The sequence below is a fragment of the Prunus avium genome, chromosome 2 (assembly GCF_965620075.1).
Source record: "Prunus avium chromosome 2, drPruAviu1.hap1.1, whole genome shotgun sequence".
NCBI classification, from domain to species: Eukaryota; Viridiplantae; Streptophyta; class Magnoliopsida; order Rosales; family Rosaceae; genus Prunus; species Prunus avium.
This window is the reverse complement of record NC_142285.1, coordinates 10,948,516-10,975,181: the sequence shown is the minus strand read 5'-3', so window position 1 is coordinate 10,975,181 and position 26,666 is coordinate 10,948,516. Positions and strand designations below refer to the sequence as shown.

Below are 26,666 nucleotides of genomic sequence, written 5' to 3'. Positions count from 1 at the left end.
ATGATCATGCAGAAATGAAAAATCAGAAGTATCTGGCTTTCAAGTTTACGATGAAGTCATTAGGTGACTTGAAGTACTTAGGTGACTTGAAGTACTTTCTTGGAATTGAAGTTGCCAGATCTAAGCATGGTATCTTTCAATCCCAAAGGAAGTACATTTTGGATTTACTTGCAGAAACTGGAATGTTGGATTGTAAACCAATTGATACCCCTAGTGAACAAAATCATAAGTTGAGGTTATATCCTGATCAAGTCCCTACTGATAAAGAGTGTTATCAACGGCTTATGGGGAAGTTGATTTATTTAGCTCATACACGTCCTGACATTGCATATGTAGTGAGTATAGTGAGTTAGTTTATGCATTCTCCTAGTGAAGATCATATAGGGGCTATGATGCGTATTTTAAGATATATGAAAGTAACTCCTGGCAAAGGGTTAATGTTTTTCAAGTATGATCATACAGATGTGGAAGGGTATACTAATGTTGATTGGATTGGTTCAGCCACTGATAGGCATTCTACGTCTGGGTATTTCATGTTTGTTGGTAGTAATCTTGTTACTTGAGAAGTGAAAAATAAAAGGTGGTGTCTCGATCTAGTGTCGATGCCGAGTATGCTGGGATGGCTCAAGGTGTGTGCTAGTTACTATGGTTGAGGAGATTATTGAGAGATCTTGGTTTTGGGCCACAAAAACCCATGGATTTATATTGTGACAATAAGGTTGCAATTGCGATTCTGTGCAACATGATCGTACAAAGCATGTGGAGATTGTTTCCTTCCCGTTCATAAGTTCTAAGTATTAGTTAGCCGATGTTCTTAGGAAAGCCATTTCTACCAGTATCGTCCTCAACTCGCTTGACAAGTTGGGCATGCGTGACGTCTTTTTTCCAACTTGAGGGGGAGTGTTAGTGAGATCCTAGTTTAATTAGAAGATTTATTTCCTAGTCTATTAGGATTCTATTTATTTCATTTTGTATAGATATTATGTAATTAGGATTTTATCTTGTTTCCTAGTATAACTCTACTAGGGTTTGTAACCTTTTATTACAAATACCTCCTTTTGGAGAATGAAATACAACCTGAAAATATTCTACCCATATTATTTCACTCAAAGAATGTTGTAGAATTTGCTAACGGTCTTCCATTAACTCTTAAAGGTTTGGGTTTGTTCCCTTTTGGTCGAAACGTAAAAGAATGGTCAAGTGTGTTGGATAGACTAAAAGAAAATCCAGCAAAAAATTTATTGATGTACGTGAGTGAAGTAAGTGTGGATACACTACACCAAAACACATCATTTACGACGCACAAAGCACGCCGTAAAGTATCATTCACGATGCAAGGCTGCAAGCAATAAAAGCCTATGTCATAAATAATGTTCCTCAATAACGACATGTTTTCCAGTCGCAAATAATCCCACAAAAAAATGCCGTAATAAAGTTTACGGCATGCATATGACATCGTTATAATTACTTTAAAAGGCTTGCATAGTGAGTCGTAATTCAGTGCAAGCAATTACAATATGCACTGATTGTCGTAAATGAAGACAATCAATTAGCAATTACGGCTTATTCTGCACGCCGTGCAAGTGGTGGAGTTGGATGTGGAAGTGGAGGTGGTGTCATTTTTTTAAAATGAATGATGGTATTTTGAGAATTAAAAAAATTCATTAAATGTTCATATCTGCTTTTTTTGAAAGCAGCTTTGAAAAGCGACCCAAAGCCTGCTTTTAAAAGCTGCTGTCAAAAGGTCATTGCTTTTAAAATAATCGGGATATTTTCTTTTTACCAAACACTTTAAACTGCTGAACTTTAAAGTGAAGCGTGTTTTTGGCGAAAAAAAGTAATCCCAAACGGGGCGTAAGTAGTTGACCATTTCCTCTCCGCAAATAAGCTGAAACATCACCCATAACAAAAGAAAATACATGAGTAAATCCATTAAATCATATACTAAGCAATCAGTTAATTAATCCCAATTTACTGAGCAATCTATTATTCTTAATCCACTCAAAATTAAAAGACTATCTATCTATCTCAATAGGAATCTATCCACTAATAGTATACTAAACACAGACATAAACTCTACAATAATTCAATTATCTACACCAATACAACCAGCATATTAATTAGTTTAATTTTTTTTTTTAAAATCACCGGTGCACTACATACCTCTTTATTTAATCGTATATACGATAATATGAAGAAGATAAAAAAGGGAACAAAAGCGAATTAAAAAACTGAGATAAGCTCTTATACGAAAATCCTTATACACTTTTCAGGAATGAACATTTATATTTATTAAGCTAATTCGTTATTCAATTAGAACAGGGCACATATCTTCAATTGCTCGACATAATTTTGTTTTTACAAATTAACATAATGGTTACCTCTATTTTTTCTAGATTCTCCTCCTTAGCTTGAATTGTATCGACAAAACTCTGTACCCCATTTTGATACACTAGTGAATTTCTACAAATGAAAACTAGTAATTTTATTTGGACGATCACAAAGACATCTTAATATCTAAGTAAAATAGAGTTCAGAATATAACCTTGGGAAGGATGCCCATTCTTTATCCATTGCTAGTGGACAACTTGTTAACTTAACCTGTTTAAATCTACTCAAGGACCAAAAAAACCAGTCATTGCTACTTACAATGACTTTGGTTTTTATCAATCATTGCTACTCAAGTATATTTCACTCAAGCAAAAAGCAAAAGAAAAAACAGAAGAAAGAAATGCTAAGACAAGCAACTAATGCTAACTTTTGGTCTACATAAATAGACAAAAGGATGGAGAGAGAGAGAGAGAGAGAGGGCTAGCAAGCCTAGAGATAGGCAGGGGAGAGAGAACAAAGATGATCAGAAGGGTAGCCAAAGATATTTGTTCCCTTCTTAGTATGAACCTATTAAAAAACAATAAAGTGCAGCAAACTAAATTTCAAGGATTATATAGAACTAAGAACTATAATCATATAATACCCAGAACAATAACAGATAAATTTCTCGAACTTAAGATAATGGTGGTAGCAACATGGGCTATTTCCATTTTGAAAATTTCAGGCCTATTGGCCCTTTTCGATTAACAACACTGTATCTAACAAAACTCATCTTCACACCAATAATAATACACCAAAACACTGCTGTGCTCAGAGAAGACCAAGTCTATATATAAAAAGTATATTCTTGTAATTATTTTCTAGCGAACGAGGAACTGGAGCTCTTGATTAACGACACGCAAAGAGAAAATCCAGAAATTGTGAGAGAGGGAGATGGGGCTCTTGATTAGCGAATGAGGAACTGGTCTCTTGATTAGCTAACGAGGAACTGGAGCTCTTGAGCAATAGTCTTCTAGCGAACGAGGAATTGGAGCTCTGGAATGTCACTGAGAGAGAATCTAGAAATTGTGAGAGAAGTGATGAGAGTCTGAGTGAAAAATAAAACGAGGAAAATTAAAATATAATAAAATAATAAAAAAAACTTATATTTTTAGAGGATTGCAATTTGCAAATATATTGGGGGGTTTCGAGAAAAAAAAATTGAATTATAAATTACGGCGTATTCAGTGGCACGCCGTAATATGTATACATTTTTTTGCATTCACGGTGTATATACAATTAAAAGACACATATCTTTTTAAGGCGTGTTTTTATATGTCGTAAATATCAGTTATTAACGACACATTTTACTATCTTTTTAAGATGTGCTTTGTCATATGCCGTAAATATCAGTTATTAAAGACACGCACAAAAAACTTGCCTTAAATATCAAGACGTGAAAACTCCATATAAGAGATAATTTTCTGAAAAGAGGACAAAGATAGTGGGTTACAAGAGCAAGTGGAGAAGAGTGTCTTAGTTGGAGCTTCACAACATTAGGACATTCTTGGAACCCTTGTTCACAATTTACTTTGAACTATGAATATTTGAGGTGTGTATTATATTAAAAGAACAAACTAGCTTTTTCTATTTTGGGCATTTAGGTAAGTGGATTTTTGACTGTGTTAAATTAGTAGCTATTTGTTTGTGAATGTGTAGTGGATGTTTATCTTTGCGAAGTAAAACTGGTGTTTATAAAAACAAAAGTGACAACATTTCAAATTAGTTAATTGTATTTTTACATCTTGAGATTTACCTACAATTGCACATTCGGACCAATGTTTGGGCCTGGAATTTTTTGTATTGAATACTGGCCCGAAGGATGTGTCCAGTGTTTGACAAATGGTATTGGGCCTTTAATTTTGTGGACCACAGTAACTTGGACTGGATTGTAGTTATGCAACTAATTAGCTCTTGATAACTCCAATTAATCGAAATGTTAGGGCTCGTTCTGTAACATTTTTGGAGAATTTTTTTGAAAATATTTTCTGAGAAAGAAAACGAGAAAACACATTTTGCATTTTTAGGATTCAAAAATGCGTATGGTAGATTAATTGGAAAATAGATTCAGAAAATGAAAATAGTGAAAACATGAATAGTAGGACAATTTGAGAATAATAATATGTGAGTTATTTTTAAATTATATTTTTTGCTAATTCCTATCCTTATTTTTTTTTTAATTCTGATATTTTAAAGGCTAAAATTATTACAAACAATGAAAAATGTATACTTTGAGAATAATAATGTATAATTAAGATTTTTAAAAAATCTAATTTTAGAAAAACCTAGATAATAAAATAATATTATCTTTAGTTTAAAATAAATATGAAATTGAATAATATATGATTGTTTTATCAAAAATTAATATACACTAGTGTAGCAAAATAAAATAATGAAGTGGAACGAAAAAACTGAAAATTGAAAACAAAAAAGACAAATGAAAAAAAAATAGAAAGAAAAAGAAAAATTAGACCAACCAGAAAAGGAAAAGAAAAAAGGAAAGCAATCGGACCAACACATTGGGTAGAAAATGAAAACGATAATTTGGTGTTTTAATTTTTTGTACATGAGTTGGAATTTGTTTTCAGAAGATGGGTTTAGGTGCGTGAGGGAGAGAGGAGAGAGAGATTTATTGAAGAATTTGTTTATTTTATATTTTTCATAAAATTGTCATGGACACTGAAGTGGTGGTAGATGTTGAGGGGGAAAACATGGAAAATCACATGGAAGAAAACACTGAACCAGGTGAAAAGCAGAATGTAAATCAAAATTTTACAGGGAGAGAAATAAGTATTCAGGATGATGGGAATACTAAGCCACATGTGGGAATGGAATTCGAATCAGAGGAGGCTGCCAAGACTCTTCATGATGTATATTCCCGGCATGTAGGTTTTAGCACCCACGTTGGTCAGTTCAGTCGTACTAAGCCTGATGGACCAATTGTGACATGGGACTGTGCATGTTCGAGAGAGGTATTCAAAAGAAAGAACGTAGAAAGCTGCAATGCCATGCTACGTATAGAGAGAAAGGGTGCAAACAGTTGGGTTGCGACGAAGTTTGTTGAGGACCACAACCATTCTATGGTAAGTCCTAGTAAGGTCCATTACCTTCGACCCCGTAGGCACTTTGCTGGTGCTACAAAGAATGCAGCCGAGAGACTTTGGATGCCACTACTGATGTTTACTTTGCCACAGAGGGTAATCATGTCTCTTATGAACCCAATCGTGGAGGTAGGAGTGTCTCACCTGTAGAACCAAATCACCCAGCACGGAATCTTGGGCCTGTTGACTATACAAGGCCGTCTAGGCGAAAGAGAACACTTGGACGAGATGCTCAGAATCTTCTTAAGTATTTCAAGAAGATGCATGCTGAAAACCCTGGCTTCTATTATGCTATCGAACTTGATTATGAGAACTAATGTCTTTTGGACCGATGCAAGATCTAGGACAGCTTATAATTACTTTGGTGATGCTGTAATTTTTGATACAATGTATCGACCAAATCAATACCAAGTCCCATTTGCTCCTTTCACTGGTGTAAATCATCTGTTGAAATTGGCTCAAATATTATGTTGTTTACTATCTTTGTTGCGTTGCATGTCATCCACTTGGAGAAAGGAAGAGATTGGTTCTTTCCTTTCTCATGCATTTGCCGAAAGCTACCAAAGGAAGAGAAAAATGGGAAGCCACAATTGTTGAATGTTAGTGGCCAATGATATTGCATGGATTAATTATGTCTTTAGTGGGAGACAAAGCATGGTACAATGATGAAGGATTTTCTTCATTCTTTGGCTGACCATAACGTGGGTTTGGTATATGGACATTAATTATAAAGTGGGTTGGCAGGTGGTCATTAATTAAAGGTGGCTAGTTGGTGTTGCGTAGATACAGCTGCACCAAAATGAATTCAGCTACATCCTCAACTTGTGATACTCGCAAGTGCACGAGCCGTTTGGTAGTATAGCGTATGTAAGTGCGAGGTCGATCCCACGAGGATTGGTGATTGAATGATTCAATTCATTTTCCCTACACAAAACAGAAATGAAAAAGAAGGGAAATAAATAAAACAAGGAAGAAAGAAAATAACTAACTCAAGCAGATAAGTTCCCAAGTTCAATTAGATTAACGGATTGATTCTAGCTAATGTATGATTAAGCCATGGTGTGTGGTCATAACCTTGTGTTCCTAATTCCCTAATTTGATCATTTGTTGTCTAACCTAAAATTAAGCATTAGGAACCCATTAAGCATAGAAGAACAATTTAAACAACCAAGCATGTATCTAATCCCTGTTGTCGAATGTCCATACATACTCTTCCTATTCATAGTTCAATTTGAATTAAAGTATGGTGTCTACTCTTAATTCAAACCAAGATAGCTAACATGCAAGCCTAAATGGTGATCAATCATTCAAACTAGCATATTAACTTATAAGCATAATGAATAAGAACAAAAATCATAATTGAAACTTGGAAACTAATCAAACGTGAAACTAAAGAAAAGAATTTACATAACAATGAAAATTAAAGTAGAACTTGGAAAGACTTAAAGGAAAATTTCAGCACAAAGATCTCATTATAACAATTGAAAACTAAAAAAGAAACTAAGAGAATTTGAGGGAGAGAAGGGAAGGGAGCTCTAGAGAAGTGTTTGAGAGCTCCCCCCCTTGGGGTGTTATTACAAGCTTAGAGAACTTCCCTATTTATAGGCCTAGGGGAAGTGAAAATCAGAATTCAATAAGACTAATGCATACAACACTTGAATTATAAAATCTGAAATGGTTGATGCACTTGTATTAGAAAATCTGAAATGGGTGATGCACTTGTATTAGAAAATCTTGAATTGGTTGATGCACTTCACCACTAAATCCCACCAGCAGCCCTAGCTCATCTTCATGTCACCATGACCAAGCTTCCAACCAGAAATGATAGCTCATACCTAGCTCACCATGACCAAGCATCCAACCAGCACATGCTGAGGTCAGCATGACCAGCAACTTCAAGGGCTTACAACTTGGGCTTCTCTTAATCAAATTAGGACTTTAAGCACTCTAAATTGAAGTTCAGAATGTCTTCTTTCCAGCCATATGTTATTTGGGCCAATCCAAGGTCGGAGGAAGAAGTTAAGGCCGAAACAAATTGCTAACTCATTTTCCGCGCTGATAAGATCCATCCTGAGCATGGTTCTGTGTTTGCTAGGTAACGGACTCCAGATTTATCCAATGGGGCTGAAGTTTGGATATGTTATAGTACACACCAATTGGAGCAACTTTCATGAAGAATGTGGCCTCATCCGAGCTATGTAGGTTGCTGAAACAAAGCTTGCAATATGACCTACGGAACTGGACTGGCAGGGGGCTGTAGCCATAATGAATTTGTCTTTAAGCTCTTCATCAATTCATCCAAATTAGGCCTTAACATGCTTGAATTGCATGAATTATGTTCTCCAAAGCCATCATTGTTACCTAAAGCTCAATTAACTGAAAGATAAACACAAAAAGGATTAAAAGCACAAGTTTAACTCAAAAACATAACCAAATCATAAGCTAGAAGGGTAAGAAATAATATACAATTATGAACCGATCAAATACCCCCAAACCTAGATTTTGCTAGTCCTCGAGCAAAACAACACAAAACAAAGTTAAAAACAAAACTAGAAGTTAACTAAACCACTTTCGTAGGTAACTCGATTGCATTTAGCATATGCAACAAGCCTTTAAACCTCTAGGCATCCATAGTAGGAGGAGTTGTGTCTCCTGAGGGTTTAACAGATACGATACCCACAAACGTTTTACTGACTTTGTAAAACAAAGTAATTAGAAAACTTAAAGATTGTTAGTCCTTAAGCAAAACCAAAAACAAAAACAAACACAAAAACACAAAGAACTTAAAATAATTTTTCCGAACATTTTCTGAAGAGAAATGACTCATGCACATGACTTAAACGTTTTAACAATAAAAGCTCAATTTTTAGACATTATTTACAAAGCGGCAAAGTTCTAAACACAATATGCTCAAAGTGTAGTAGTGTGATAGCCAAATGCAACAAATTCCCCAATCTTAGTTTTCACACAATTTCAAAAATCATACAAAGCATAAGTTCAACTTCAAATCTCACCAAAGTTGTCATCTCACAAATGAATCACTCAGAAGAGGGCTATAATGCACACTCAGTTATAAACATGAGAATAGAGTTAAACCATAAGGGACTTAACTCGCAATAGAAATATGAAGAACTTGCATTAATATGATCTCAAGAAGGATGTCAAACACTTAAAAGTAGAAAAATGAATGCAATTCAACCACATGACATTTAAGATCAATTTAGGTCTTTAACATGGGTTGTAATGGGGCCAAGGGTGTAAGGTGAGTAAGAAATGAAGGATATGGATAATACAAAGTCCAAGGAACTCGCAATGCAAGAGCATAAAATAATTGTTTACAAGACTTCGAATCATCACGATTAGATTTTTTTCTTTTACCTGATCAAAACTCCTTATACCCTTCATTTACATTGATTCACTCCTTTCCTGAACAACCACCAATTTATTTTGAAGGCCCAAAAATGAAATTTCATTCAACCACCACTTAATCACAACTTTTCTCTTTTCTTTCACCAATTGTGTGATTTTTTTTTTCTTCGAAATTCCCAAACTTAGTATGAAAAACACATCCCAATTAAAGCTCATGAGTTCTTTAGAAAGGTAAATATTTGTTTTTCAGGCTAAGGCGAGGAAATATAATTGGTTAAATGAAAGAAAAGGTTTACATGTAGGCTCAAAATGGTTAACAATGGAAAATCATGCTTAAGCATGCATAAGGTTAGCTTGAAAGGCACAAACGATCCAAAGAGAGCCTTAATATCACTTCTTAAATGTCGTGAAGTCAAATTGCATAAGAATGAATGACTTTTAAGTGTTCAACCAAATCAATAAATAATGAGATCAAACAACAACTTTGATGACAAGAAAATAAGAGTATGTATATAACACTCATGAATTGAAGTACAAGGCTCAAAAGCTCACTTTATATGGTTATATAAGTCTAATTTGTGCTTGATACAATTCTTTGGGTCATGCAAATCCTTTAATTGGAAAATTATGAAACAAATGGCAAGTGTAAAGAAGGTTTCAAACATATCATGCTAGAACAATGCCAAATTTTTTTTTATTTTTTAATAAAGAAAAAAAAACACTAAAATAAAATGAAATCCAATTTTTATTTAAGTCATGCAAACATTTATCACTATCTCATCATAAGTGTTCGGAAAGTGACTCAAAACAAAAACAAAACAAAACAATACTTAAAATAAAAACAAGCAAAAACATAAATAATTTTTTTTTTTTCAATTATTATTTTTTTTAATTTTAAGAAAAACCAAATTTACTTGCTAAACTCCAATACCCCCAAACCTAGAAATGAACATGGTCCTCAATGTTTAAAAATTAGCCACAACCAATGTCATAACAACAAATGAAGGGTATTAAAGCAAATAAAAATCACAAAACATACAAAAATAAAATAAAACAATTACAAAATAAAAATTTCAAAACAAACAATCAAATAAAATAAAATAAAATAAAAAAATAAAAAAACACGAAACAGTAAAACACTCAAAACAGTAAGCCCTAACAGATAGTCTTACACAAACTGAAACCCAAACAATTGAAAGCCCAACCCAAAATGAAATTAACCCAACAACGGTAAAACCCGACCCAACATGAAATCTGAAGCCCACACGTTTAAATTTAATTTTTTTCTTAAAAAGATAAAACGTGAATTATGAGCGCAAAGCGGGATTTCTAAAAAGAGGGAATGTGGTCCCTGATGTCGTTTCATGGATAGTCACGGGCAGAAAGCAGGAGCCACGTGTCGACGCATAGAGGCGCCGCAGATCCACAAGCGAAAATTACGGGCTCATGGAAAGGCGCGACAACTTTGCTGAACGCGTCCGTTCAGACAAAGCAAGTCGTGACAAATGTGTTGGAAACGGTTGGAAAGTGAGAAGGTTGTGGGACTCGAGGAACGCTGGATATTCAGAAAACGCTTAGACGCTGCAACGGCTAGGGTTTGTTTGTCAAAGACTACATCTATAAGAAGGAAAAAGAAGGGAAAAAAACAAAAAACAAAAACCACACAAACTCAGAAACACAAAAGAGAAAAGAAGCAAGAAAAAGAAAAAAAAAGTGAGAAATCAAATGGCTTCTTCCTACCCCTTTTCGTTAGATCTCAACCTAGCTCCACCGACTCAGACACGAGGCCAAGCAGTAGCACCAGTATGGATGCCCTACTTTGCCTCCGCACGGGGGCCTGTGACTGTCAATGACTCAATACTCCTGGACAACGATGTTGCCATTGGAGTTTGCAGAAATTTAGTGACTCCCAAAGATATACGTGTGTTCGGGACAAGGGATGACAACCGAGTCACGAGTGATGCCCTGGCACTGAGCGTGCAGAGTACAGCATGTGTCGCAAGTTTGGGTCATCGCCTACTTGCGAAGTCCCATGAGGTAGAGGTGCTTAAAGCTCAGTTGGCGGCGGAGCGAAGTTTGGTTGAAGACTGTCAGAGTGCTATAAAAAGCTTGAAAAGGGAGAGGTCAAGGATTGTGGAGGTGAATCGACACCAGCTAGAAGTATTGCGAGACGAGAATAAAAATCTATCAAAGATGGTAGAGTTGTACTCTCGCGACATGAGAAAGCAACTGGAGGACCTAGACCGACCGGGTAAACACAAGCAAGCGGATCGCGAGAGTAGTTACGCTCAAGCTAAGATTGCGATCTTTGGGAGCTCAAGTGATGAGCCCCAAGAGGCTGTGCGTGAAGCCCCGGAAGAGGACAGCCAGAGGGCCAAACTCAAAGCTCTTATGGTCGAGACACCGAGCGCCAAGAAGAAATGATTTCAGTTTTTATTTATTATTTAATTTTAAAGTGTATGTGTGTTTTTTTTTTCTTTAATTGGGAAATAAAAACGTTAGCTATCTCAAAGAAACGATTGACCCTAAATGTAAAGAACGACAATCAAACAAAAACACGAAGACCCAAACAAGATTTTTTTTTTATTTTTATTTTTTATTTTTAGTTAAGTAAATACACAAATAACTGCTTCTTCTTTTAAGAGAAAAACTTAAGGATGACCAGTTAAGGGCCTCAGAAAACACAGCCAGGGGTTCCGGGAAGGTTGGAGGGGTCACAATGGTCCCGCTTAAAACCCTAACTTCTTAGACACCGAAGGTGTCGCCTTAAAGAACTCCTAGACACTGTATAGACTGCGGTTGCTCACTGGAGTTACCAAAAATTTAGCTCCTTCAAAGAATATCCTATGAGTTTTAAATTATACTACCTAATTAAATAAAAAACAAAATAAATAAATAAATAAATAAACTGAAATAAACACGCAATTCAAACAATAATTTAAAAGAAGAGTTGGGATTCTTGCACCAGGTGTCCAAGACGCATCTTTAATTTTGTCTCTTCTTCCAACTACATTATTAAGAAACCAGTCAAACAAGAAGAAAATAATTGAAAATAAAATAAAATAAAATAAAATAAAATAAAAACTGAAAAAGCAAAAACACAAACATCAGAAAACAGGGAGGCAAAAGTAAGTGAAAGTGTAGACATGCTCCCTTTTAAAAAAAAAACGTGCTCGCAATTTGCGCCAGAAATGAAGGGATCCGAGAGAAAAGAGCACAGGATAGCACCCTCGAGATCCGAAGTGCTTTCGGCTCCCTCATCTGCATAAGTCTATTTAAACTCATCTCGGTGAAGTAGAAGAGCACCCCGCATTTCCTCCTGCAAATTTAGAGAAAACATCAAAAAATCCAAAAACAAAACAATGGCATCCTCATGCACTCACCTTGATGATCTTAGCCTTGAACTGTCCCTTGCACCACCGAATGCGCAGATAAGGGCTCCTCAAAACCATGTCTTCCCAAACTCCACATATCATCACGGTACGGCCTCAAACTTTGTTGAGGTAATACCGAACTTTTCTGAGGCAATGCCGAACAGAGCAGCGCTGCTTGGAGGCATGATTGGCAGCAAGCTCACACCGACAGATCATCTGCATGTGGCACAGAGGTCTGACAAAGCAGCGGTGGAGGAGTCCAATAATTTAACTGTTCTCCATGCGGTCTCGGCTACCAATTTGGGTATGCGATTGCTGGCGAGAACACGGGAGTGTGCCGCGATGAGCGAGGAAATAACTTCCTTGAAGGCTATGGTGGCGGACTTGCAGAAGCGGCTCTACTGTGCCAATCAGCACGTGGAAGCACTGCAGAGAAAAAATGAGGACCATGTGGAGCTGCTGCAGATTCTGCAAGTAAGAGACAATAGAGGCATGCCATGAAGATGAAGATGAAGATGAAGAAGTTGTTTTTATTTTTAATTTACTTGAATGTTTTTTTTGTTTTTTTTTTGTTTTACTTTTTTTTTTCTTTGTTTGTAATGTTTGAAATGAAATAAAAATGTGTTTTTAACACTCAGAAATAAACTAACTAACCACACCACGTAAATAAATAAACTAACCTAACAAAACAAAAAAAAGAACATAAAAGAAAACAAAGAACTTCCAAATTGATTTTTTTTTTTAAATTTATTATTATTTACAACTAACTGACCACACAAAGAAAAAAAAAACAACAAAGAAGTTCCAAATTGCAATTTACAAGGAAAATTAAATAAAAACTCAAATTTCAATTTTTTTTAAAACTTTTTAATTTTTTAATTTTTTAATTTTTTTTTTGTTTTGTTTTTTTTTTTTGAAAAAAAACACACAAATATACAAGCAACTCATGGATGACCAGTTAAGGGCCTCATAAAACACAGCCAGGGGATCCGGGAAGGTTGGAGGGGTCACAAAGGTCCCACTTAAAACCCAAACTTCTTAGACACCGAAGGTGTCGCCTAAAGAACTCCTAGACACTGTATTGACGGAGACGCTCACTGGAGTTACCACGAGTCAGCTAATATAAAAAATCTTTTTTAATTTTTTTTTAATAAAAGAAATAGAAAATTAAAATTACTGAAGTAATAACAAAACAACTAAAGAGAAAGGATTGGAATACTCCCCCTTGAAGCGATTAGGTCGAGCATGATGCATTTGGAGGTCGCGACTTCTCCCACTGCTCCACACTCCCCATTCTTATGATTGAGGTTGCCATCTCTCTCCATTTTTATTAAGCTATCATAAATTGCTAAAACGAACACAAAAAACTTGAAACAGAATTAAAGGATTACGAAATATAAAAAACAAACTAAAAATGAAAAGGAAAAATCAACACATGTCCAATTCCATGCTTCAAAGCAACAAGCACCAATGGGTTGTGTAAGCTGGGACTTAAACCCAGTTCTCTTGCTTGTTGGGCAATTGTCCTTTTCTGTTGGACTACAAACACAACTTGTCCATTAATGTCATTAACTTTAAAACTTGAAATTGTCCAGTTAAGAAAAAAAAAATAAAGTAGGAAAGCCAAATAGAATCAAACAATGTTACCGATCCCCGGCAACGGCGCCAAAAACTTGTTGCGTAGATACAGCTGCACCAAAATGGATTCAGCTACATCCTCAACTTGTGATACTCGCAAGTGCACGAGCCGTTTGGTAGTATAGCGTATGTAAGTGCGAGGTCGATCCCACGAGGATTGGTGATTGAATGATTCAATTCATTTTCCCTACACAAAACAGAAATGAAAAAGAATGGAAATAAATAAAACAAGGAAGAAAGAAAATAACTAACTCAAGCAGATAAGTTCCCAAGTTCAATTAGATTAACGGATTGATTCTAGCTAATGTATGATTAAGCCATGGTGTGTGGTCATAACCTTGCGTTCCAAATTCCCTAATTTGATCATTTGTTGTCTAACCTAAAATTAAGCATTAGGAACCCATTAAGCATAGAAGAACAATTTAAACAACCAAGCATGTATCTAATCCCTGTTGTCGAATGTCCATACATACTCTTCCTATTCATAGTTCAATTTGAATTAAAGTATGGTGTCTACTCTTAATTCAAACCAAGATAGCTAACATGCAAGCCTAAATGGTGATCAATCATTCAAACTAGCATATTAACTTATAAGCATAATGAATAAGAACAAAAATCATAATTGAAACTTGGAAACTAATCAAACGTGAAACTAAAGAAAAGAATTTACATAACAATGAAAATTAAAGTAGAACTTGGAAAGACTTAAAGGAAAATTTCAGCACAAAGATCTCATTATAACAATTGAAAACTAAAAAAGAAACTAAGAGAATTTGAGGGAGAGAAGGGAAGGGAGCTCTAGAGAAGTGTTTAAGAGCTCCCCCCCTTGGGTGTTATTACAAGCTTAGAGAACTTCCCTATTTATAGGCCTAGGGGAAGTGAAAATCAGAATTCAATAAGACTAATGCATACAACACTTGAATTATAAAATCTGAAATGGTTGATGCACTTGTATTAGAAAATCTGAAATGGGTGATGCACTTGTATTAGAAAATCTTGAATTGGTTGATGCACTTCACCACTAAATCCCACCAGCAGCCCTAGCTCATCTTCATGTCACCATGACCAAGCTTCCAACCAGAAATGATAGCTCATACCTAGCTCACCATGACCAAGCATCCAACCAGCACATGCTGAGGTCAGCATGACCAGCAACTTCAAGGGCTTACAACTTGGGCTTCTCTTAATCAAATTAGGACTTTAAGCACTCTAAATTGAAGTTCAGAATGTCTTCTTTCCAGCCATATGTTATTTGGGCCAATCCAAGGTCGGAGGAAGAAGTTAAGGCCGAAACAAATTGCTAACTCATTTTCCGCGCTGATAAGATCCATCCTGAGCATGGTTCTGTGTTTGCTAGGTAACGGACTCCAGATTTATCCAATGGGGCTGAATTTTGGATAAGTTATAGTACACACCAATTGGAGCAACTTTCATGAAGAATGTGGCCTCATCCGAGCTATGTAGGTTGCTGAAACAAAGTTTGCAATATGACCTACGGAACTGGACTGGCAGGGGGCTGTAGCCATAATGAATTTGTCTTTAAGCTCTTCATCAATTCATCCAAATTAGGCCTTAACATGCTTGAATTGCATGAATTATGTTCTCCAAAGCCATCATTGTTACCTAAAGCTCAATTAACTGAAAGATAAACACAAAAAGGATTAAAAGCACAAGTTTAACTCAAAAACATAACCAAATCATAAGCTAGAAGGGTAAGAAATAATATACAATTATGAACCGATCAGTTGGCTTTTGGAAAGTTTGAATGGCTACAAAAGAGAAGCAAGCAACGGGTGAGGTGTGTGGGCATTTGTGCCTCACCATTTGGGGTGCCGTGTGCAACATGTGAGAGAGAGAGATGAAGGAGCTGCTGCTCCTCTTTGTTGTGGCTGCACATTTGAAGACGTTTGCTTGTCTGATCAGTGAGAGAAAAATCCATTTCTCTACTGGTCTTTGGGTGTGGCACTATTTGTTCTCTCTTTTAGTATCGGTGTGTGAGTGACTTGGGTGTATTTGGGATTTGGGTTGTGAGAGTTAAACTCTGTAATTCCTAGGGTAGGTGAGAGGGCTAATCTCCTTTGGTTGTAATCTCTTTTGGGATACTAGTGGAATTTCTCGCTGTCTTCGAACTGGATGTAGGCTACACACGGGCCGAACCAGTATAAATCCTTGTGTCGTTTGGATTTCTGTATTTCATAGTTTGCTCTTGTTGTTTCAATGGTTTCATATCAACCACCACAGTGCAATCCGCTTCCGCTGCGCACAACAAGTGGTATCAGAGCTCCAGTTTTTCGATCTGGTGGAGTTTTGTGTTTGTGATGATGAAACCAGGAGACTTGTTGAGAAAATATGAAATTATTTTGACAGGAGAAAAATTCCAGACTTTGGTGTTGAAGATGAGAGCCTTGTTATTGCAACAGGGGCTGCTCAAAAGGTGCTAAAGGGTATCTAAGCATGGCCAGCAACGTGTTCCAATGATGGAGAAGGATGATGTCTTGAATCGGGCACTCACTGCGATTGGATTGCAGTTAGCGGACGGCGTTCTTCGTGAGGTTGCCGATGAGACTGCACATGCTGGGCTATGGCTGAAATGGTGGAGAATACATATATGACCAAATCATTTCCAATCGGTTGTATGCCAAACAACGATTGTACACTCAGTGGTATGGCGGAAGGTACACTTAGGCAAAACTATCTTGTTGAGTTCAATAAGATTTTCATGAATGTGTAGGTCATGAATATGAAAATAGGATGATAAGGATCAGGCAGTAATGGAGGAAAATCGCGTTCCAAGGTGAATGTTCAGGAGGACAAATGCAACTTTGCCACAAGGACGGGCATTTGAGATTTGATTGCCCATCAGTCAAAGAAAGAAAAAGAGTCTAATAATTCCTCTTGCAGGTGCTTTTGTGGATGTCGTGGGGAGGATAAAATTTATGTTCCTCCTATGATCGATGATTCCGGTGTGCCGTGCTTGGGGTGTGATTTTTTACTTGTCTTTGGTGACTTTTGAAATTTTCTTTACGGTGGAGTTTCAAGAGTTTTCGTGGGTGTTCCTTGTGGGTAGTGTGTAGTTTGTTGCTTTGATTTTCTCTATGTACTTTGGGTAGCATTGTTTATGGCTACATGGGTTTTTTTTTTTCTTTCGATCATTAGATTTTCAAGTGAGGGTTTTGATTGTAAGGGGTTATCTTTCAGGAGGATGATTCCCTCCTATGACAGCTGAAATTGTTCGTTCTGCTACTTGGTCGCCCGGGCTATGCGTGTATCGTAGCGGAAGAAGCTTGAGGTTCAAGCGTTTAAGGTTTTGTGCGGTTTATGCATGTACATTCAGCTGGTGTGGCTTGGTTATGAGGATGACATTGAAGAGGTTCTTCTGTTGGGGTCATTCGGTTCGATCGAAGCACACATTTTTGGTTGCAAGTTCAAGGAGTGCTTGAGCTTGATTTGGTAAGAGGAAGATGAGCGATAGAAAGTTCTACTGTGGCTTGGTAAATTTGTGCCAAAGTGGAGATTGTTGAAATTGGCTCAAATATTATGTTGTTTACTATCTTTGTTGCGTTGCATGTCATCCACTTGGAGAAAGGAAGAGATTGGTTCTTTCCTTTCTCATGCATTTGCCGAAAGCTACCAAAGGAAGAGAAAAATGGGAAGCCACAATTGTTGAATGTTAGTGGCCAATGATATTGCATGGATTAATTATGTCTTTAGTGGGAGACAAAGCATGGTACAATGATGAAGGATTTTCTTCATTCTTTGGCTGACCATAACGTGGGTTTGGTATATGGACATTAATTATAAAGTGGGTTGGCAGGTGGTCATTAATTAAAGGTGGCTAGTTGGCTTTTGGAAAGTTTGAATGGCTACAAAAGAGAAGCAAGCAACGGGTGAGGTGTGTGGGCATTTGTGCCTCACCATTTGGGGTGCCGTGTGCAACATGTGAGAGAGAGAGATGAAGGAGCTGCTGCTCCTCTTTGTTGTGGCTGCACATTTGAAGACGTTTGCTTGTCTGATCAGTGAGAGAAAAATCCATTTCTCTACTGGTCTTTGAGTGTGGCACTATTTGTTCTCTCTTTTAGTATCGGTGTGTGAGTGACTTGGGTGTATTTGGGATTTGGGTTGTGAGAGTTAAACTCTGTAATTCCTAGGGTAGGTGAGAGGGCTAATCTCCTTTGGTTGTAATCTCTTTTGGGATACTAGTGGAATTTCTCGCTGTCTTCGAACTGGATGTAGGCTACACACGGGCCGAACCAGTATAAATCCTTGTGTCGTTTGGATTTCTGTATTTCATAGTTTGCTCTTGTTGTTTCAATGGTTTCATATCAACCACCACAGTGCAATCCGCTTCCGCTGCGCACAACATCATCATGGTCAGATGGTATTGTTTGGTTGTGCATTACTTCTAGATGAGTCCGAGTCTTCCTTTACTTGGCTGTTTAGGACATGGCTTTCTGCCATGAATGATAAGCCTCATGTGTCTATAACTACAGACCAAGACAGAGCCATACAAGTAGCAGTTGCTCAGGTATTTCCACAAACGCTGCACTGCCATATGCAAGTGGCATATTTTAAGAAGGACAAGAACGACTGGTTCATATATATCTTGCTCATCCTTCCTTATACGGAGAGCTATATATAGCTGCATCAACTTTTCAGAGACAATGGAGGATTTCGAATCATCATGGGCGTCCCTTCTTGAGAGATACGATCTTCTGAGGAATGACTGGCTGCAGGCAGTGTATAATGCTCGAAAGCAATGGGCCCCAGTCTATTTTCGTGGCACTTTCTTTGCTGCAATTTTCTCTAACCAAGGTGTTGGTTCTTTCTTTCATGGCTATGTGAATCAACAGACAAGTATACCTCTGTTTTTTAAGCAGTACGAAAGGGCTCTAGAACTTTCAATAGAAAAAGAAATAGAAGCAGATTATGATACAACGTCAACAACACCAGTACTGAAGACACGGTCACCAAAGGAACAACAGGCAGCTAACCTGTATACCAAAAAAGTTTTCGCAAAGTTTCAAGAGGAATTGGTAGAAACTTTTGTTTATGCTGCAAATAAAATTGAAGGTGATGGACTGGTCAGTAAATACAGGGTTGCAAAATATGAACATGATGACAAGGCGTATATAGTCACATTAAATGTCTCTGAGATGAAAGCAAGCTGCAGCTGTCAGATGTTTGAATATTCGGGTATCCTCTGTAGACATATTTTGACTGTTTTCACGGTGACAAATGTTCTCACCCTTCCACCACATTACATATTGAAGCAATAGACAAGAAATGCCAAATCTGGGGTTGGACTAGATGAACAGAGTTCAGAGAACCAAGGTATTGAAAAAGATGCAGCAATAAGTGCTCTACGAGAGGGTGGGAAAAATCTCCACCACACCATTTGTCTACTTGTGTTGTGTAGTAGCAGTTATTAGCTGGGGCTTTTTGTATCGGAGACGGCCAAATTAAAACACGTCCTGCTGCGGCATCTTATGGCATTTTACCTTTGACCATGTCTCTAAAATGATATCATCAGTGCTTACTGCTAAGACCACAGAGACGGCTACTTTCTTCCTTTTTGTTTTATAATTAACCCTCCCAAGTCCAAAGAATTATTCATCATCATCATCAAATTAAATGTGCAATTATAATAATTATTAATATTAATAATTGATTACATGCAAACAAATCTTGGACAAATGGAAGATTGAGAGGGCGTCAGTGACAGCAACGTGAGTGCTGTATGTTTAGTGCTTGCACTGCCAATTCAATTCTGATTAGCCATTATAAAATAAAATATGTGAAGTGGGTTTTGCAGATACGATCCAAATTATGTCTGTTTCTTCCTGGAATTGGAATTTCCAATCAATATATGTATGGTAGGTTCAAAAACTTGGCTCCAATATGGGCTAGTAAAACTTGGCTCAACCAACGATTTAGGGTTAAATTTCACTTTTGATCCCTATAATATGTTCGAATTTTCACATTAATCCTTGTATATTTAATTTTTGTCATCTTTTTTGCAATTTAAGAACACGTTCATATTTTCGCCCAATCGCTCAACATAAGTGGCACATGCTTATTGTGAAGAAAAATGTTGCTAAAGTCACACCTCCTAGCTCTCATGCTAGTGGAAATATACAAGAAGACAATATGAAGAAATCCCCACTGCCTCTTGGCGAAATGGCACCCTCGTTGTGGCCTTGGCAAGAAGCATTGCCACATCGCTTTAATCTTAATGATGGAGGAGTTCCTGTTGCTGATTTGAATCAGCCCAGCATGGCCCCCGTCTCTATTCACCCTGATGGTGCCCATCCTGATAACACGGTATGAATCTAAGGGACGTTTTATAGTTGTTTCGTTTGTTTCTGTTTATACCTCTTTTGTGGCTATGTGTTTCCAACTTTCCATTATACCTGAGATCTCTAGATTTTTATTTTGGAATACCTTCTCTAATGATATAGGGTTGACTTATTATAGTTTCTATTATTGATGTAGGTTGTCCTTACTTGTATCAACTTGAAGGTATGCATGTCTCTTCTGTATATGTGTAGAATTTTTCAACTTTCCTATCCTGTATGTTTGAGTTATCTTTAATCAAGGCTGCAACAATATAACAATTGCACTGTTAAGCAGATTCACATTAGAGGTGGCCTTTTATAAACCTTGTATTTTCTTCATAATTATCATGAATTTCATATTTTAAAGTGGTTAAATACTTCAAATTTGATAATTTATATACAAATTTAGTTATATACCCAATCTTAGACATAGTCTAATAAAGAAACTCTATATCATTTAAAAACTCTATAATCTTAGACATAGTCCAATTTAGCATTTACATAATTTCATTCTTATGTATTTCTTCTGTATGCTAACTGCTCGTCAATTCTGTAATGAATTTTTTGGGAGAAATCTTTTTTTTTTTTTCGTATTTAAATCAGATATATATGGTCCTCAAATAAGTTATGATTTCTGATTGTATCATGATTCTATGTTGAACACAGGGAGCTTCATTCTGATATGAAGTCTGTAAAGAAGACTTATTCATCTGCTTTGAAGTTACCTTGCCAACCTCCAAAACAAATAATCGAATCTAGACTATCTCTGTATAAAAGGCGCTAGCGATAGAGAAGTGAAGATCTATTAGCCTATGGCCATCGGTGTACGATACCAGTGTTCCATGAAGAAATTTAGTTTAGTTGCAGTTAGTTATTCTATTCCTTGGACCACATCTAGTTTAATTGTAGCTAAGTTATATAGATGGTTTTCATGTAACCTTGGTCTGGAATGCTTTGTATGTACTGTTGATTATTGGCTCAAAATTGCACCCACGTGTGTTGATAGTTTCTTCATGATGGCTGCCACACTAGCCATCACATGGCCAAAGGAAGACTTGTGTCAGCCGACCAAATATTGTGGGAGGTTGCTGTAAGTGGAGGCAGCAGCTTTGCAGGTGAATAACATCTTTGCAGCACCTTTGCAGAGAAACATTGAGCTTTGCAGCTGCAGAAGAATATTGACAGCTACAACTTGCCTTTTGGACAGCAGCATATGGGAGCTCGTGGGAGACAAAAGCCATGCAAACTTGGTTGGCTTTCTGACTTCATAGTTGGCTTCATAATTTGACTAGCTGGTCTTCACTCGTTGGCTTCTCAATAAATTGAGAAGCATGGCAGCAGCTGAAGGAGGGAAGTAGAGGGAGAGAAACAGCAAGAAGCCATTCGGCAGAGAGAAGAAAATTCTCTCAAGTTGTCTTTGCTTTGTATTTTCAGTTTCTCTTCCTATTGTAAATGTGTGAGCTTGGGTTATTTGGGTCTTTGGGAAATTGAGTGATAAACACTGTTGTATGTTCTCATTGATTATAGTGGAATACTCCGTCGTCTCCAAACTGGATGTAGGCATTGCCGAACCAGTATAAATCTTGGTGTTCTTGTTGGTGTTGTTTGTGTTCATTTTATCTCCTGCTAGTTGTGTTTTATTTTCACTCGCACTTGGTTGACGCTTCCGCACAACAAGTGGTATCAGAGCTCCAGTTTCGACTGGGGAAATTGGCGTGCTACAGTACTGTGAACAGTACCGGTTCTACAGTGCCGTGAACAGTAGCTGCGCTACAGTAGCCGTGAATAGTGATTGCTACAGTAGCCGTGAATAGTGCCGAGTGGATTTGATGGCTGGAGATAAAGATGAATCTGTGAAGGAGAAGGAGTCGGCATCATCTTCGTCGGCACCTACATCCAATAGACATCCAATCGCCACTACAAGGTTAGAGGTTGAGAAATTCAATGGCTCTAATAGTTTTGGTATGTGGCAATGTGAAGTTATGGATGTGTTGTATCAACAAGAATTGGATATAGTTCTGGAGGATAAACCAGAAGATATTGATAACAAGCAGTGGACGCGAATTAATCTTCATGCTTGTGCCACTATTCGATCATTCCTTGATAAAGAGTTGAAATACCCATATATGAAGGAAACTTCTGCTAAGGAGTTTTGGACGAAATTGGAGGAGAAGTATATGACCAAGAGTGCAGAAAATCGGCTCTTCTTGAAGAAGCGACTCTTCCGATTTCAGTATCGTCCAGGTATTTCTATGCATGAACACCTCAATGATTATAATAAAATACTTGCTGATTTAGCAAACCTTGATGTGAAAATTCCTGACGAGGATAAGGCACTATGTTTGTTAAATTCATTGCCTGATGATTATGATCATTTGACAACTACTTTGTTGTATGGAAAATCCGAGGTGAAACTTGAGGAGGTGTCTGCGGCATTGGTGAATCATGAGTGTCGTAAAAGGGATCAGAAGACTCACAATTCACAAACCGAGGCACTTGTTGCAAGGGGTCGAACAGAGGAAAGAAAATCTGGGAAGCGGGGAAAATCTCGTTCAAAGTCGCGAGGGAAGTTTCCTGCTAAAGACGAATGTGCCTTTTGTCGCCAAAAGGGTCATTGGAAGAAAGACTGCCCCAAATTGAAGAACAAAGAGAAGGAGAAAGCGGGTTCTGAAGCAAATGTTGCAAAATCTGGAGATGATGATTTCGAGTTTGCTTTGGCTAGTTCATCTGCTGATGGTCACTCCGAGGAGTGGATTTTGGATTCAGGTTGCACCTATCATATGTGTCCCATTCGGGAATGGTTTTCTAGCTTCGAGGAGCTGGATGGTGGAGTTGTTTTGATGGGCAATAATAATGCTTGCAAAACACAAGGGATAGGCAAAATCTGTTTGAAGATGCATGATGGAACAGTCAGAGAATTGAGTGATGTTCGGTATGTACCGGATATGAAGAAGAATCTCATCTCATTGGGTGCTTTGGAATCCAAGGGTCTCAAGATCACCATGGAGGGTGGAGTTCTTAAAGCTGTGTACGGGGCACTGGTGGTGATGAAAGGTACAAGACGAAATAACTTGTATTTCTTGCAGGGGAGTACAGTTATTGGTGGAGCAGCTGTCACCGAAGCTGCTGACGCAGATAGCACAGACACTACGAGGTTATGGCATATGCGTCTTGGGCATGCTGGTGAAAAAGCGTTGCAAGGATTGGTGAAGCAAGGCTTATTGAAAGGTGCAAAGGCATGCAAATTGGAATTCTGTGAACACTGTGTGTTGGGTAAGCAAACTAGAGTAAAATTTGGCACTGCTATTCACAACACTAAAGGCATTCTTGATTATGTTCACACTGATGTTTGGGGACCTTCCAAGAATGCATCTTGGGGAGGTAGCCATTATTTTGTCTCCTTTGTTGATGACTTCTCTAGAAGAATATGGGTGTACACCATGAAGCGTAAAGATGAAGTCTTAAAGATATTCCTGAAGTGGAAAAAGATGATTGAAATGCAAAGCGGTCGAAAGATCAAGACTCTCAGATCAGACAATGGTGGTGAATATAAGTCTGATCCTTTCTTGAAAGTTTGTCAAGATGAGGGTATTGTGAGGCACTTCACGGTTAGGGAGACACCGCAACAGAATGGGGTGGCGGAGCGCATGAACCGTACTTTGCTTGAGAAAGTTCGGTGTATGTTGTCTAATGCTGGTTTAGGCATGGCGTTTTGGGCTGAGGCGATTACTTATGCAAGCCATCTCATTAATCGGTTGCCGGCTGCTGCGAACGAGGGCAAAACGCCCATGGAGGTATGGTCTGGTAAACCTTGTACTGATTACAAGTATTTACACATATTTGGTTGTTCTGCTTACTATCATGTCAGGGAAAGCAAGTTGGATCCAAGAGCAAAGAAAGCTCTATTTATGGGCTTTAGCACTGGCGTGAAGGGATACCGACTCTGGTGTCCAGATGAGAAGAAATTTGTTGTAAGCAGAGATGTGACTTTTGATGAGGCTGCTATGGTTAATCAGAACAAGCATGAAGGTGAAACTGAAGCGACCAAGACCATGAGTAGTTCAAAGCAGGTGGAGTTACTAAAGACTCCGGTTGTTCCAGTAAGGTCTGATGTTACAGACACTAGTCCTGCAGTTGATTCTGATGATGAGGACGATGAAGAGGAGGCACCTACCCAAGAGCCTCCACAGCAACAAGATTTTATTGCAATCAGAAGACAGAGAAGGGAAATTCGGAAGCCTGCTCGGTTTACTGATATTGTGGCATATGCACTTCCTGTTATTGAAGATGATATTCCATCCGCCTTCAAAGAAGCTGTCAGAAGTTCAGAGAACGTGGAGTGGAAGAAATCTATGGATGAGGAGATGAAATCTCTTCATAAAAATGAGACTTGGAAGCTGGTTCAGTTACCAAAGGGGAAGAAAGCAATTGGTTGCAAATGGGTTTATGCCAAGAAGATGGAATCTTTGGGAAAAGACAATGTAAGATTCAAAGCCAGATTGGTAGCTAAAGGCTACGCTCAGAAGGAAGGCATTGACTACAACGAGGTATTTTCTCCTGTAGTAAAACATTCTTCTATTCGTATTTTGTTGGCTTTGGTTGTGCAGTTTGACCTCGAGTTAGCTCAACTTGATGTCAAGACGGCGTTCTTACACGGTGATTTGGAGGAAGAGATTTATATGTCTCAGCCAGAAGGTTTTAAGGTTGCTGAAAAGGAAAATTGGGTTTGCAAATTGCAAAAATCATTGTATGGCTTGAAGCAGTCTCCAAAACAATGGTACATGCGATTTGATAGGTTAACAAAGCCAGTTTCGTTGCTCAAGTTTAAGCATTGCTTAGACTTGATTGGAATTTGTAAAATTTGTTGATTGCCCCATGGGGGATTGGGAGACGACCATTGGGAGTATTACGAGTTTGGTACAATTTGAGCCAAGGTGGAGATTGTTGATTATTGGCTCAAAATTGCACCCACGTGTGTTGATAGTTTCTTCATGATGGCTGCCACACTAGCCATCACATGGCCAAAGGAAGACTTGTGTCAGCCGACCAAATATTGTGGGAGGTTGCTGTAAGTGGAGGCAGCAGCTTTGCAGGTGAATAACATCTTTGCAGCACCTTTGCAGAGAAACATTGAGCTTTGCAGCTGCAGAAGAATATTGACAGCTACAACTTGCCTTTTGGACAGCAGCATATGGGAGCTCGTGGGAGACAAAAGCCATGCAAACTTGGTTGGCTTTCTGACTTCATAGTTGGCTTCATAATTTGACTAGCTGGTCTTCACTCGTTGGCTTCTCAATAAATTGAGAAGCATGGCAGCAGCTGAAGGAGGGAAGTAGAGGGAGAGAAACAGCAAGAAGCCATTCGGCAGAGAGAAGAAAATTCTCTCAAGTTGTCTTTGCTTTGTATTTTCAGTTTCTCTTCCTATTGTAAATGTGTGAGCTTGGGTTATTTGGGTCTTTGGGAAATTGAGTGATAAACACTGTTGTATGTTCTCATTGATTATAGTGGAATACTCCGTCGTCTCCAAACTGGATGTAGGCATTGCCGAACCAGTATAAATCTTGGTGTTCTTGTTGGTGTTGTTTGTGTTCATTTTATCTCCTGCTAGTTGTGTTTATTTTTCACTCGCACTCGATTGACGCTTCCGCACAACATGTACATGCTAGTTGTGAATGCCTACATGCAATGAGCCTTGCCTTGCATATATTTTGTATCTGAAATCCAAATGGTGCTTCAATTTCATAATGCACTAATTCATAGTACCAGGTGTCTTGCATATATTTTCTTGGGGATGTTGAAACTAAATCAACTCCAAACTATAAGTGTTAAAATAGAATGAGGTCAAAACTCTAATGACTTTCATAGAATCAAGTCTTGTATTTATAATAACTTTGGAGGGATATACGTCTAATAGGAATATTGTAAACCTACTTGTTTGTAATCTCAAAGATAAAAAGAAGCTAATGACTATCTTGCTCTCACCTACATAGAAATGATAAGGAAATTGAGCCAACATATAATGCAAGAACTGTTGAAGTCAATGGTTCTTTTTTTCCCCAAAACAGTAATTTTTAAATACAAAACAGAGTTTTAATGAGATTTTGTTCTTCCAAAGTAAAATAAATTTTTAAAGCTATTAAATTGAAAAAATCGACAGCTGTCTATTTTTGGGTGTGTTTATAGTTTTTAAATGGTATAGAGTTTCTTTATTAGACTATGTCTAAGATTGGGTATATAACTAAATTTGTATATAAATTATCAAATCTGAAGTATTTAAGCAATTTAAAATATGAAATTCATGATAATTATGAAGAGAATACAAAAAACCAAATCTGATTCATTTTCTCCTTTCTCGTTGGTGCTTTCTCGGTGTTGGAGCAAGAGGAGCTTCCATTGAAGCTCAGTCTCAGGTCCAACTATATTATTCATCTCTAATCTACAATTTTCAATATTTCACCTTCGATTTCTTGTTCTAAAAT

At 37.6% G+C, this 26,666-nt stretch overlaps 2 pseudogenes; both read left to right on the top strand.

Annotated features, from left to right (window-relative positions):
• Positions 1–26,666, top strand: part of LOC110767940 (DEAD-box ATP-dependent RNA helicase 35-like) — a 75,037-nt pseudogene that overhangs the window by 5,888 nt on the left and 42,483 nt on the right.
• Positions 15,602–19,395, top strand: LOC110744353 (protein FAR1-RELATED SEQUENCE 3 pseudogene; annotated as a pseudogene).